This window comes from Marmota marmota, unplaced genomic scaffold, assembly GCF_001458135.2.
Source record: "Marmota marmota marmota unplaced genomic scaffold, marMar, whole genome shotgun sequence".
In the NCBI taxonomy this organism is placed as follows: domain Eukaryota; kingdom Metazoa; phylum Chordata; class Mammalia; order Rodentia; family Sciuridae; genus Marmota; species Marmota marmota.
Window position 1 is genome coordinate 31,554,517 of NW_026000026.1, and position 13,717 is coordinate 31,568,233.

Consider the following 13,717-nt stretch of genomic DNA (forward strand, 5'->3'; position numbering starts at 1 on the left):
TTTTTTTGAAACGCAAATACAGTTTCATTAAACAGTAGGACACAGGGGTTTCCCCTTGGATGTACAATAGTTGTGCTTTCAAGTGAAGGCTAGTGCTAGGTGGAGATTTATTTCAGACTGACTGCGTGGATTATGGCATCTTGGCATGAAACCATTAGACCCACTCTTTCTTAACTCCTGGGAGACTAAGGCCAAATTATAAAAGGAGGCCCATGTACCCTATGTCAGGCAATTTAGGAGTCAGAGAATAAGCTGAAAGCCATCAATAAGAACCATAATTTAGCCTCCTTTTTTTTGATACATTTAACTTTATTTTTACCTGGAAGGCAAGGTTCAAATTTATAATTTTTTTTTTTTTTTGGTACCAGTGATTAAACCCAGAGGTACTTAACCACTGAGCGATATTCCCAGCCCCTTTTAATATTTTATTTAGAGACAGGGTCTTGCTGAATTGCTTAGGGACATGCAAGTTGCTGAGGCTGGCTTTAAACTCGAGATTCTCCTGCTTCAGGCTCCCAAGCTGCTGGGATTATAGGTGTGCGCCACCGTGCCCAGCTGAAATTTAGAATTTTTAAAAATGAAAGGTAATTAATTTAATTCTCTGTTGGATTGTGCTGTCTGGGGATAGCTGACCTCAGTCCAGGCCTGCAGCCTTTCTCTGCCAACCTCTGACTCCCTCATGTACCAGTGGAGGCCTCTCTCAAGTGTAAGCTGGTGCACACATGTCCCATGACCAGCTGTCCTTCAGCCCTGGCTTGGGCCTAGAGGGCACACACACAGGCACATTCTGCCCTCAGTGGGCCCAGGAGGGGTCCTGGGTCCTGACTAGAGATGCATGCTCTAGAAGGAGGGTGTATTAGTGTGCCAACACTGTTGGAACAAAGTACTACAGAGTGCCTTAAACAACAGAAATTCATTGTCGCATAATTCTAAAGGCTGGACGTCCAATATCAAAGTTTTAGTAAAATTTATTCTTCTGAGGGCTGTGAGGAAAAATCTACTCTGTGCCTTTTCTCTAGCTTCTGTTGGTTTGGTCAATAAGTTTTGGCATTTCTTGTCTTGTAGACACATCATCCCCATCTCTGCCTTTATCTTTGCATGTCATTTTCCCAGTGTACATGTATGTGTCATAATTTACCTTTCTACAGGGATGCCAGTCATGTTGAATTAGGGCTGCCCTCATCCTAGCTTGACTAGGATGATTCTACTTTCAAGTTTGATAACATTTCAAACAAGTACTGGGGATTAAGGCTTCAACAGGTGAATTTGGGAGGACTCAAGCCAACCTGTAACAGAGGGTAAGTAGGGGTTCCCAAGAGAGGACACATCTCCTTGGCCTCATGACTGTCTCATCGTATAGGGAAAGTTGTGGCTGGATGAGGTCCAGAGTGGGGTTTCCTAGAGCTTGGGATCAGTAACAGTGACCCCTCTAACAGCAACACAGGACATAATTTTTTTTCTTTTCATGGATATCACCACAGTCTTTGACATAGGCTGACCCAAGAGTTTAAAAAGCAATAGAAAGATCAAGACCTTTAACTTCCTTGGAGTCTCCCCAGTTGGCCAAATTAATTAAGACTCCTCCCCACCCTCTGAAGAATCTTTCCAGTTTAGTCCATCTCAGCAGTTCATTCCCTCTTCAACACCAGTTCCCATTACAGCTTCTCACTTAGTTCACTTAATAGATTATGAGTCACTACTTGAATCCAAAGGAGGGCTGGTCTTTGGTGCCATGTTGGAGTGTGGCAAATCTTCAAAAAAGATGTGTCAGATATCCAGGCCTCTGACTTCTGTCGGTTGCATATTTCATGCATCAGCTTTTGACTCTGGATAGTATATTTCTAGTTCTGAGGGCACTCAGGCCTTCGATGTTCTGGATGTGGGCTATTTCTGAGCTTGCATTTTAAAAATAATCCATGGCGGGAAGGAGGGGTATTCAATTCTGTGACTAAAAACGATCTCCTGGGAGCCAAAGAAACACACAGATAATGTTTATTCTCCTTGCTAAAAATAGATGGACTGGTATTTTTAGTCATTCCCCAAAATATAATGTCTGGACTCAAATTCAGTGGTGGGTGCCTGGCTTTATGCGATGGAATGAGACTGGCAGTGTGGGGAGGAGCTGGGGTCAGATGTTAGGGGAAAAAAAAAAAGTTTCTAGGAGAGAAGTCAGGCCTTGCTACCAATTTAAGGTTTCCAGCTAATGAGGGTGTAGTTCAATTTCAAACATTTTTAGAGTTAAAAAAAACAAAAACAAAAACAAAAACGAGGCAACCTCAAGGAGTTATCGAGAGCATAAAGACCAGCAGTTGTTATATCCAGGGCTGTAAAAATGAGCTACTTCTTCCCCACAGATGAGGGCAAAATGTGGTCTGGAATCACAGCAAAATTAATTTGTTTGCTTGGGTATAAATTTAAAACTACTCACCTGATTTTTTTTTCTTCTTCTTCTGTAATTTGCCAGAGTTAATTCAGTCCCAAGAGATTGGCTTTTTACCACCTTGCTATAAAATCTGATTTGGTTTCGTACAGTTCTTTTCCCCCTCACTAATGCCCAGACTAAATGTATACTTTAAGAAAACACCAGAACCATAGCTCGTATTTTTGCCATGTTTCTTATATAGACTTTCTGGTACTCGGGTGTGGGAAAGGAAAGTAGGGTCTTCAGGGTATTTAAATAGTTTAAGAAATCTTTCCAAATCAACATTTTTTTCTCCCTTCTATAAAAGTCAAATTAAGGGATCATTTCTTTACCAGATCTTGCATGTACTGAGTTATTGTTGGGCTTGAAATCAGTAGTCAGTCTTCAAAAGGAATGGAAAGAAACATATTTAGTGAAAAAGTGCTGAGGGTTGAGTGTCAAACTTAAAAATAAAAATAGAATTCGAGTTATTCCTGTGTTGTATGACAAAGCCATTTTCCTTGTCTGACCAGCCCAAGACCAGAAATAAGAGGGCCAGAAGTCTTTGTCCACATCGCAGGACTGCATGTGGGATTCAGACTAACCCATCTCACGGCACAGACTTTTGGAAGATGTTTAATGTGAACATCAGGATGAGCAATGTTGGTTTTACTGTGTTTTGCAGATGCATGTGTCATCCAATGGTCTGTGTGAGCGTGTTGGGGTACAGGACACAATGTCTTACCAAGATGTTGTCATTGTGTGGGTTAAACCAAGTGACACATCTCTGCATGCTCTTTCAAGCTGCTTGGAAATTTACTTGTGACCATGAGTGGGTTCAGTATCAGACTATATTTCTTATGTTCAAATCAAGTCCTTGGTTGCAAAATCATTCCATTACTCCAAACGTTAAAATTTGATAACGTGAGAGAGCAGATCTATGCTCAAAAACCACACAACTTAAAAAAAAAAAGGAAAGAAAAGAGATATGCCAAGAAGATGAAGACGATGTCCTTTAACTCCATCCTAAATTAATCCCCTTGTCTATTGTGGACTATTTTAGATCTCTTTCATGGGCATCATGGGCATTTTGAGGGACGGTGGTACTTAATTTCCAGACTAATTTTTCCAAATGATTAAATTTTTAAGTTCATTTATTATTATATTTTATATTTTCCACATTTTTTATTGATACACTATAGTCAAACATAATGGTGGGATTCATTACTACATATTCATACATGTACACAATATAAAAATATAATTTGGCCAATGTCAAACTAGTAAATTTTATATTATGACCATTCTGAAATTAATGACCATAATTTTGGAGTCATTTTCTTCTCCTAAAACTCAAAGTGCAATCTCTTTCCTTTTTGGTTTCAACAAATTAAGTAACTTTGTGTCTCAACATCACCCACTCTATTGTTGAAGATGGGAACCTGGAAGCCAGGTCACACCTAAAAAGGTGGCAACCCACGTACTGGGGCCATCTCTCAAACATCCGTGGGTTCTGACAAGATGCTTTCTGTCTAGAGATTGTTCTATCACTTGTAATTAAAATATAAAGAGCTTTCCTTGCTTGCCTTCCTGCTTTCTTTCTTCCTCTGCTTGATATTCTCCACACAAGCTTCTGGGAGGAACTTGAGGATTTTTCTGGACTCTTGGAGCTTGTCTGGCTACCTCTTAGGGACAGGCCTGGATACAGTCCTGTGTGTGTTGCACTCAGCAGGGCAGCAAATGGCAGGATCCTGCTGTGACTTCACAGTCCCACCTTTCTTCTCGGGCATCCAGGCTAGGATATATATACCATTACCACATCATTCACGGCTTGCTGTCAGCAAGCCAAGAATCACATCACCTTATCCTGCACTCACATTAGCACGAATAATTTAAATCAACATTTCTGTTGGGCTGTGTTGGGGATACTGTTGTTTGGGAAGTCGGGTGCATCCACTGGGCTGGCTGACAGTGGTAGGTTTTTCTTGCCCTTGGTGGGCTCAAGTGCTTGTCTAAATACGGCCCCTTAACACTGCCTGGTTGTCTTGGCCCAGCAGGCAGTGATTTTGGCTCACTACATCACAGTCTCTGGTGTCAACAAAGTCTTGTCTTCACAGTTTTCCTGGTGTTAGCCCAAGGGATGGATGTCCTGTCTGTGAGTGTGTTTGTTAGGAAAGTTTTCCTCCCTGATTGGGGAGAAGGAAAATGGAAACAAGCCACAGATTTCTCTAAAAATGCCCGGGACATGTTCAAATTTCACTTTGAGGTTATGTGTTCTTCTTCCTCCTTCAGTCTCCTGAGGCTGTGCATTGGCACATCGTGAGACATCACAGACGTCAGTGATCTCTAACTTGGACAGTGTGCCAGAAGGTGATCCAAATCTAAATACTTTTCTAGTCTCCTTGGTGCCTTTCAATAGGGAGACAGCAATAACTGTACAGCTAGTGGATTACCCCAGGCCTTGATTTTGGGCTTCCCCATTTGTCTTCTTTGGATGCCATGGGATATTAGTTGATGTGAGGCCCAGTGATGTACCTGGGCTCTTGGCCTACCTTTTGTAGTTCTGCCAAAACTATGCAAAGAACACGTCTATCTGTTGGTTGCCCATAGTATGTTGGTTTCAGGAGGATGGTGAAGGAGCCTTGAAACTAACTCCAGCCTAAAGCCAACCCCAGCTGAGCCCAGCGTAAATCATGTGAATTCAGCTTAATCTGCAGATGCATAAGCAAGAAATAAATGCTTATTGTTGCATTCCTCAGATTTGGGCTTCATTATGCAGCCATGGCTGATTCTTTATAAGGCAACTATGCTATCAATTTTTTGTTTTGTTTTGGTTTTGGTACTGGGGATTGGACCCAGAGGTGCTTTACCACAGAGCTACATTCCAGCCCTTTTTATTTTTTATTTTGAGACAGGGTCTCACTAAGTTGCTTAGGGCTTCACTAAATTGCTAAGGCTGGCTTTGAACAAGCAATACTCCTGCTTCAGCCTCCCAAGCTGCTGGGATTACAGGTTTGTGCCACTGTGCCTGGCAAGTCATTGATATTCTATTTTTCCTTCTTTATTCATTAGCTGGAATTCTTCTATAATTACTATTTGGTTTTTGACTGCTATGGTTATATAGTAAGGGCAGGATAAATGCTTGCTTCCTTTTCTTTATCTTGCCCTTTATTGAGCATTCTGTAACCATGGCACATGAGCCTATTATTTTAAATTTTATTAAAAAATTTATTTCCTTGTGGAAAGATACAGGAATATTTGGCTTTGCTCCATTATTCCATTTCTAGTTCTCAGCCTAGAAAAAATAATGTAAACCCTCCCAGAATGGCTTTGACCTACTCAAAGTGATGGGGTGAACCTGTAAAGGAGCTAGGATGCCACCTTCTTTTCCTGTCCACCACCAAAAGTCTTCATCTCACAAAGGATGTGCTGGAATGTGGAGCTAGTTTATCCCAGGGAGATATATTAGTTTCTTGCAAATTGATTTATTTCCTCAGTGTAGCATCACAGTAGTGACAAAGGTAAAGAAAGGTCCACCAAAGGAACACAGGCAAAATTGACAAAAGGAAAAATTCAGGAACAAACTCAATTCCTTGTATATCAAAGATGAATAACAATGATCTCCTGTATTCCTGTATTCCTAGAAAATTCATTTTCTTACAAAATGATCTCACATTCACTGTTGCATTTGAGACTGATAATATTATAAGTTACAAAATAACTGTATAACAAACGAGGAAACTAAAACTCAGATGATTATGAGACTTGCCCGAGGTTCTCATCTAGAAAGTAAACAGAAGCCAAGACTCAAATCCAGACTCAATTCTGTCTGACTCCATACTAGCTCTTTCTACTATACTTGGTGCTATGGCCTGAATGTTTCTGTCTCCCCAACATTCATATGTTGACGACCTGCTCTGAAGTGACTATATTTAGACATGGGAACTTTGGGAGGTAATTAGGTCATGAGGATAGAGCCCTCATTTTGGGGTTAGTGCCCTTAATAAGAGGCATGAAGGAGATGATCTCTCTACCACGTGAAGACACAGCAAGAAGGTGGCCATCTGCAAACCAGGAAGAGGGCCCCCATGATACCAAATCTACCAGAATTTTGACCTACTACTTTCTAACCTCCAAAACTGTGAGAAATAAATCTTTATCATTTAAAAAAAAATTTATTTCTTATGTTTTGATCTGTTATAATTATTATTCTTAGTGGTACTCAATTTTTTTCATCTTTGGTCACTGAACATCTCTTTAAGGTGGCTCCTGAGTGCTTCTGACCTGACTTTAATAGGTTTTAATTGTGTATTTTTATTTTCTAAAATACAAGATGTGACAATCTGTCCATATATATATGTACATTTGTGTATATATCTGTATACATGTATGTATATTATGAACTTATGTGTATCTTGTACATGTGTATTTGCCTACCTATTCTAGTATCTGCTAGGTCAGGTACCTTATGGATACATGTTAAAAAAAATAAGATGTACTCTATCTTTTTTTCCTAGCTATCTTAAATTTTTTTTGCCTTGCTGCCAGAATGCTCTTTCTGAAACACACAAATTAAATTTCAAGTAAAATGACTAAATGATTTTACTAGATGTTCCTTCCTGAGAATCATCCAAAATATCACAAGAAAAGCAGTGATAGAAATTAACATTGTTCCATCTTTCACCAAAACTAAGCAATGCTGTAATTGCAACCCTGAGTTCTGATTATAAGTCCAATACAAGAAAACCTAGATGCCAATAGCTGAGAGGCAACATAGCTCTCTGGGTCAAGAGTAGGGTACAAATTTTTCTGAGGAAGAAAAAAAAGGTAAGAAGGCCTGAGGGTTACTTTAATGAGAACAAAAAGGAGGAACTGCAGGAAGAATCGCTAAGATGCTTCATTTTTATCCTCTCCAAATTCCTCATCAAGAGAACCAGTCTGGTGCTAAAAGAGAGAAGGAAGGAAACAGGAAAGCTTGGCAGCTTTGACCAGAGGCAGCTGAGCAGAGATAAACAAATGCTAATCAGCAAACCAAAGATTCCTGCCAGTTCCTGCCAAACTCCCACCTGGCTGATGGCTTGCTGCAGGAAACCCTGAACACTGAGAGGAGATGTCTCCCTGAGGGCAGAGGACATATTGCTTTTCTGAGACAACAGATCTGAAATGAGACTTTGGACTGCACCAGTGCATACTTCCATCGCTTCTCTTCATTATATTTGAACAAACTAAAGGCCAAGGAGATGCGGATCCACCCAGAGAAGAGTAATGCACAGAATATGCTGTTTATTGTATATACAGCATAGGCTCTGTGTATCAATAAAAAGGAAATATTAACTAAAGAGCACAAACAATTGCTTTTTCAACTGTCCCTTCCTCTAGCATGTTTATCTTACTCCTGCTGGCCAAAGTAGATGATTCTTTCCATTTCCGTGGTTCCATGATATCTTTTCCTATTACACTGTTCCAATTTTTAGTTTTCTTGGTCACTGCCTCACTAGGATCTAAGATTCTAGAAGGCTTGTGCTTGGTTTTTATTTGTACCATCCCCAATAATGTGCTACTTGGAGCATAGATAAGCTTTTGGATATAAGAGTTAAAAATGCAATTGGTATTTGTTTACCCAGCATAGAAGTAATATGTGAAATCTTTGATTCCTTACTTAGATTATCATTCCAAAAGTGAATTAGAGAATGAGTGTGATTCTCTAGGTCAAGGCTGTCTGATATAAATACATGAGTTATATAGGCAGTTTATAATTTTCCACAAGTCACATTAAAAAAGCAAAAAGAAGTAGATAAACTGGGCATAGTGGCTCATGCCTGTAATTCCAGTGGCTTAGGAGACTGAGGCAGGAGGATCTTGAGTTCAAAACCAGCCTCAGCCAAAGTGAGGCACTAAGCAACTCAGTGAGACCCTTTCTCTAAATAAAATACAAAATAGGGCTGGGGATGTAGCTCAGTGGTCGAGTGCCCCTGAGTTCAATCCTTGGTACCCCCTTCCCCCTTTTGGGGGAAGTAGATAAAATTAATTTCAATGATATTTTATTTAACTTAGTATGTTCTAGAGATTATCATTTCAATATATAATAGATATGAAGATGATTAATATTTTATATATTTTTTCATACTAAAATTTAGTTTCTCAGTTGTACTAGCATATTTCAAGGCTTAATAGCCACCTGTGTTAGACAGTGCATTTCTAAGTAATGCAGATCCCAAGTAATGGGGTATATGGACAAAGATGGGTCCTTGGCTCAGAATTAATCAACCATTTTTCTTTTGTACTATCACTATTTTCAGGAATCACATTAATCACATTTGTTTACTAATCTGCAGACAATAGTTCTGTCATAAGCAGAAGCTTTTATTTTTCCTCTCAGGAAAAAAAAAAAAGGATAAAATTCTTGATTGTACCTCTGGGGCTGAATTTAGTCACTTTGCGTGCTACAAATGATGTACTTTTGAGTTTTTTAGCTGTCCTGAGGGGACCTGGTGTTTTTTCAGCTTGCAGCTGCACTATTGTTAGGTCAACAGTTAGCCCAGTCTTTTGAGTTGCATAACAAATACACTAGCTCCCAGGAAGTGAATGGTGCCAAGACAAATGTATGCCAATTCAGGTGGGATCACTTTCAGACATCCTTCTCTATATTTGTGGCAAGATAGGGCTGTGAAATAATGTGGCATTGTACCATATTTTTCCAAGAAAATTTTAGAGAGACAATAAAGGGCTTCATTTTTTTTCTTTCATATCAATATTTACTGAGAAAAGGTCCAAACGGGAAATCTAGAAAGGTCCAGAATTGAACCTTGTGTGTGTAAATGAATTTAAACTTTAGTCAAATTCTGTCATGCTTTATAATTCCAGATGCCCACAAAGAGGAAAAGGCAAGAAAGTTATAGATATTTAAAAATAAAGAGGCCAGTATATGAAAATCCCTAAGTTAACATCAGACTCAATGGGGAAAATGTTTCCTCTAAGATCAAGAGCAAGATAAGTATGCTCACTTTTGACATTCTGTATAGTATTGGAAGTCCTCGGCCACAGTTATAGGTCAAAAGAAAGAAAGAAAATGTACCCTTGAATAAAAAAAAAAAAGTAAAATTATCTGTTTATAGATGACATGATTTTGTATGTAGAAAACCCTAAGGATTCTGTAATATGTACAAAGAATACTATTAGAACAGATAAATTCATCAAAGCTGCAGGACACAAAATCAACATGTAAAAATCACTTTCACTTTTACAACAATTAACAGTGAACCATCCTCAAAGAAAATTCAATAAACTATCCCCCATTTATAATGACATTAAAAGGAATAAAATACTTAAAAATTAACTTAAGCAAGAAGGGGAAAGGCTAGCACACTGAAAGTCACGAAACGGTGGTGAAATAGATTCCAAATAAATGGAAAGGCATTTCATGGTTATGGATTGATTGGAACATTTAAAATTGTTAAAATGTCCATAGTCTCCAAGGTGACCTACAGATGCAATGCATTCTCTATCAAAATCTCAAGGCCATGTTTAAACAGAAATAGAAAGAATAATCCTGAAATCCATAGGGAACTATGAAAAACCCCAAATATCCAAAACAGTTCTGATAAGGAAAAACAAAATCTGTGTATCATATTTTTTATTTTAAAACATATTACAAAGTAATAATGATCAAAATGTTATGGTAATGATGTAAAGACACACATAAATATCACTGGAATAGAGACCTCAGAAATAAATTAATGTATATATGGTCAAATGATCTTTGACAAGAGTGCCTAGTGATCTTTGATAATCCTAGCCCTACACATGGCAAAAGAAAGTATCTGCAACAAATGGTGTTGGGAAACTAGATATCCACATGTAAAAGAATGAAATTGAACCCTTATCTAATACCATACACAAAATTCAACTCAGGAAGCATTACAGACTTAGGCATAAAATTTGCAACCATAACACTCTGAGAAGAAAACATGGGGAAAATTCTTCTTGACTTTGGTCTTAGTGATAATCTCTTTTACCCAACACCAAAAAAATAGACAAGAAGAGCAAAAAGACATCAAACTAAAGAGCTTCCATACAGCAAAGGAAACAGTCAACCAAAAAGAACCTATGCAATGCAAGAAAAATCATGTATCCAATAAAGGTTTAATATTAGAAATATATAAGAAACTCTTACAAATCAATAGTTAAAAACAAAGAAAGCAAAACAAAACAAAACAACAAAGTGAAAATTAAATAATCTGATTAAAAATTGGGATAGAGATTTGAACAGACATTTCTCCAAGGAAGACATACCTAACAGGTATGATGCCAGTATTAATAATTATCAGGGAAATGCATGTCAAAAACACCATGAGGTATTGACTTGTACCTCTTAGGTTAGCTATTATGAAAATATGCCCCAGAAAGTAACAAATATTAGCAAGGATGTGGAGAAAGTTTAGAATCTTTGTTCACTGTTGGTGGGAATGTAAAATGGTATAATAACTATGAAAAATGATGTGGAAGGTACATACACACACACACAAAATGGAACTACTGTATAATCAGCAATCTCACTTTGGGTATTCATTCAAAAAATTGAAAGTAGGATCTGAAAGAGATGTCTGTAATCCCATGTTCATATTAACACTGTTTACAATAGACAAGAGTTAGAAATAACCTAAATGCTCCCCATGGATGATTAGATAAAGAAAATGTGGCATATACATGCAGTAGAAGATTATTTAACCCTAAAAAATAACCAAGTCCTGTCATATATTATAATATCCATGAACCTTGAGGACAAGATATGAAGTGAAATAAGCTAAAGACAAATATCTCATGATTACACTTAAAGGTATCTAAAGTATTCAGTCATTGAAATAGTAAAATGGTGGTTTGTAGGGGCTCAGGGGAGGGGAAATGAAAAGTACAAAGTTTCAGTCATACAATATGGATATTCTCTAGAGATTTACTGTACAACATCAGGCTCATAGTTAGCTATAGTGTACTGGACACTTAAAATTTGCTATGAGGATAGATCTCTAACTGCTAGATTGTTATAATTAACAAGACTGTACCATATATCTAAAATTTTAAGAAGTAGATCCTCTGTGTCTTTTGCCACAATGAAAGACAAACAATAGATCAGGGGCTGTAGCTCAATGGTAGGGTGCTTGCCTAGCATGTGTGAGGCCCTGGGTTTGATCCCTGGCACCACAAACAAAACAAAATAAAACTTTAACCAAAGCCAAAACCAACCGACCAACCAACCAACAAAAAAACCTGGAAGCAGCACATCCTGAGACAGTGCAAAATCATTTCAATCTGTGATTTAAGTGGAGAATTTAATTTTTAATTTGGACAGTCTTGGCCAAAGTGTATAATACATCCCTAAGAAACACTTAAAAATTCAAGCTATTAAAATTTTTATTTGTAGTAAGTTATTATGACAAACAATCATAATTTTCTAACCTGATAAATGGTTATCCCAGTAGAAGAAAGCTTGAGTTCAGTATTATTTGTTGTTTAGAATGAAAGCTCATATAATACATTGGTTTTGACACTGATGAAATTCAGGATGAAACAAAAGTAGTCAGATTACTTACCTAAAATAACTACAAAACACACACCATATTTTGTAATGGTGCTGGACCTGGTGCTGTCAGGACATTGGACACTCAGACATAATAGTTTAAAACATTTAAAAACATTTTATTGAAGCATAAAACACACACAAAAGTGCCTAAATAATAAGGGGACCACTTATATGAACTTTCAAACTGAACATAACTATGAGTAAGTAGCTTCCAGATCAAGAAACAAAACATGGTTGGTGTCTAACCTATACCCCTGGTGCCCACAGATGGTTACTACATCTCCAAAGGTAGACACTAACCTTGTGCACTAACCCTGTGCATAGTTTTGTCTCTTTATATGCTTCCTGTGAATGGGATCATTCAATATGAATTATCCGTGTCTGGCTTATTTTATGCAGCATTATGTTCGTGAGATTCATTGATGAGGATGAAGATTATGGATCCTTCATCCTCACTGATATTTAGGATTTCACTGTGTGATTCTGTCACAAGTTTTTCCTCCATTTTATTCTCAGTGGTCCTTTACATGATTTTTACTTTTTCTCTATTAGCAAATGCCATGGATGTTCTGGTACATATATTTTGGTGAACAAATTAGCACTTTTTTTTTATTAGGCAATGTTATGGTTTGGATCTAAAAATGTCCCCCACAGAGCTCATGTGTTAGTTAATGCAAGGATGTTCCAAGATGAAATGAGTAGATTAGGAGAGCTGTAACCTCATCAGTGGGTTGATCCATTTGATGAATTAATAATTTGAATAGACTACTGAGTGGTAACTATATGCAGGTGGAGTGTGGCTGAAGGAAATGGGACAATGGGGAGTGGCCTAGACTATGTCTGTCCACGACCCCTTCCTCTCTCCCTGCTTTCAGGCTGCCATGAGCCAAGTAGCTTTCCTTTGCCACATCTTCCCACCATGATGTTCTGCTTCATCTCAGGCCCATAGCAATGGGGTAGGCCGACTATGGACTGAACCTCTGAATCCGTGAGTCTGAAATAACATTTTCCTCTTCTAATTTGTTTTTGTCAGGTATTTTGGTCACAGTGACAATAAAGCTGACTAACACAGGCCTCTATGTAGGAGTGGAATTACTGAATCATAGGGTAAGCATGTAACAAGCTTTGGTAGACATAGCTAAACAGTTTTCCAACTATGCAAGTTTATACTGTCATCAGTTGTCATGAGAGTCCCATTTGCTCAAAATTTTCACTAACACTTGGGATTTTCTATTTTTACCTTACAGTTATTTGGGTGAGTGTACAGCAGAAAATTATGGTGTTGTAATGGGAGGCTATTCTTATGAGGACTTTTAATTAATGTGAGATTTCCTCAACTTGCTTTAAGCTGTGGGAGCTTTACTCTAAAGGAGACAGATGGGGAGAGCTGACGTCACCATCCCTGTTTTCGACTGATCGCAGCTCATTCAGCCATAGAACAGGTAATTTCAGGCTGCCATTCACCCGCGGCTCGCAGACAACGTACTCAGGCTCAGTGCTAATTAACCCGCGGAAACTGCTTCTTGGAGCCTGCTCCTATCAGAACATACACCGAGCACGGAGTGGCCGAATTCTGGCTCCCGGAACTGCTCTGGCCCAGGGCTAAAGAATCCGTGGAAACTGCTTCTCGGTCCGGGTCCTGCTGAATACTGTGGAGGTAAATACCAACCGAGCCTTCATAGGCAGTGGCAACAGGACTGAGACGGGGCTTGTGAGGGCCGGTCAGGACTCACCCATTG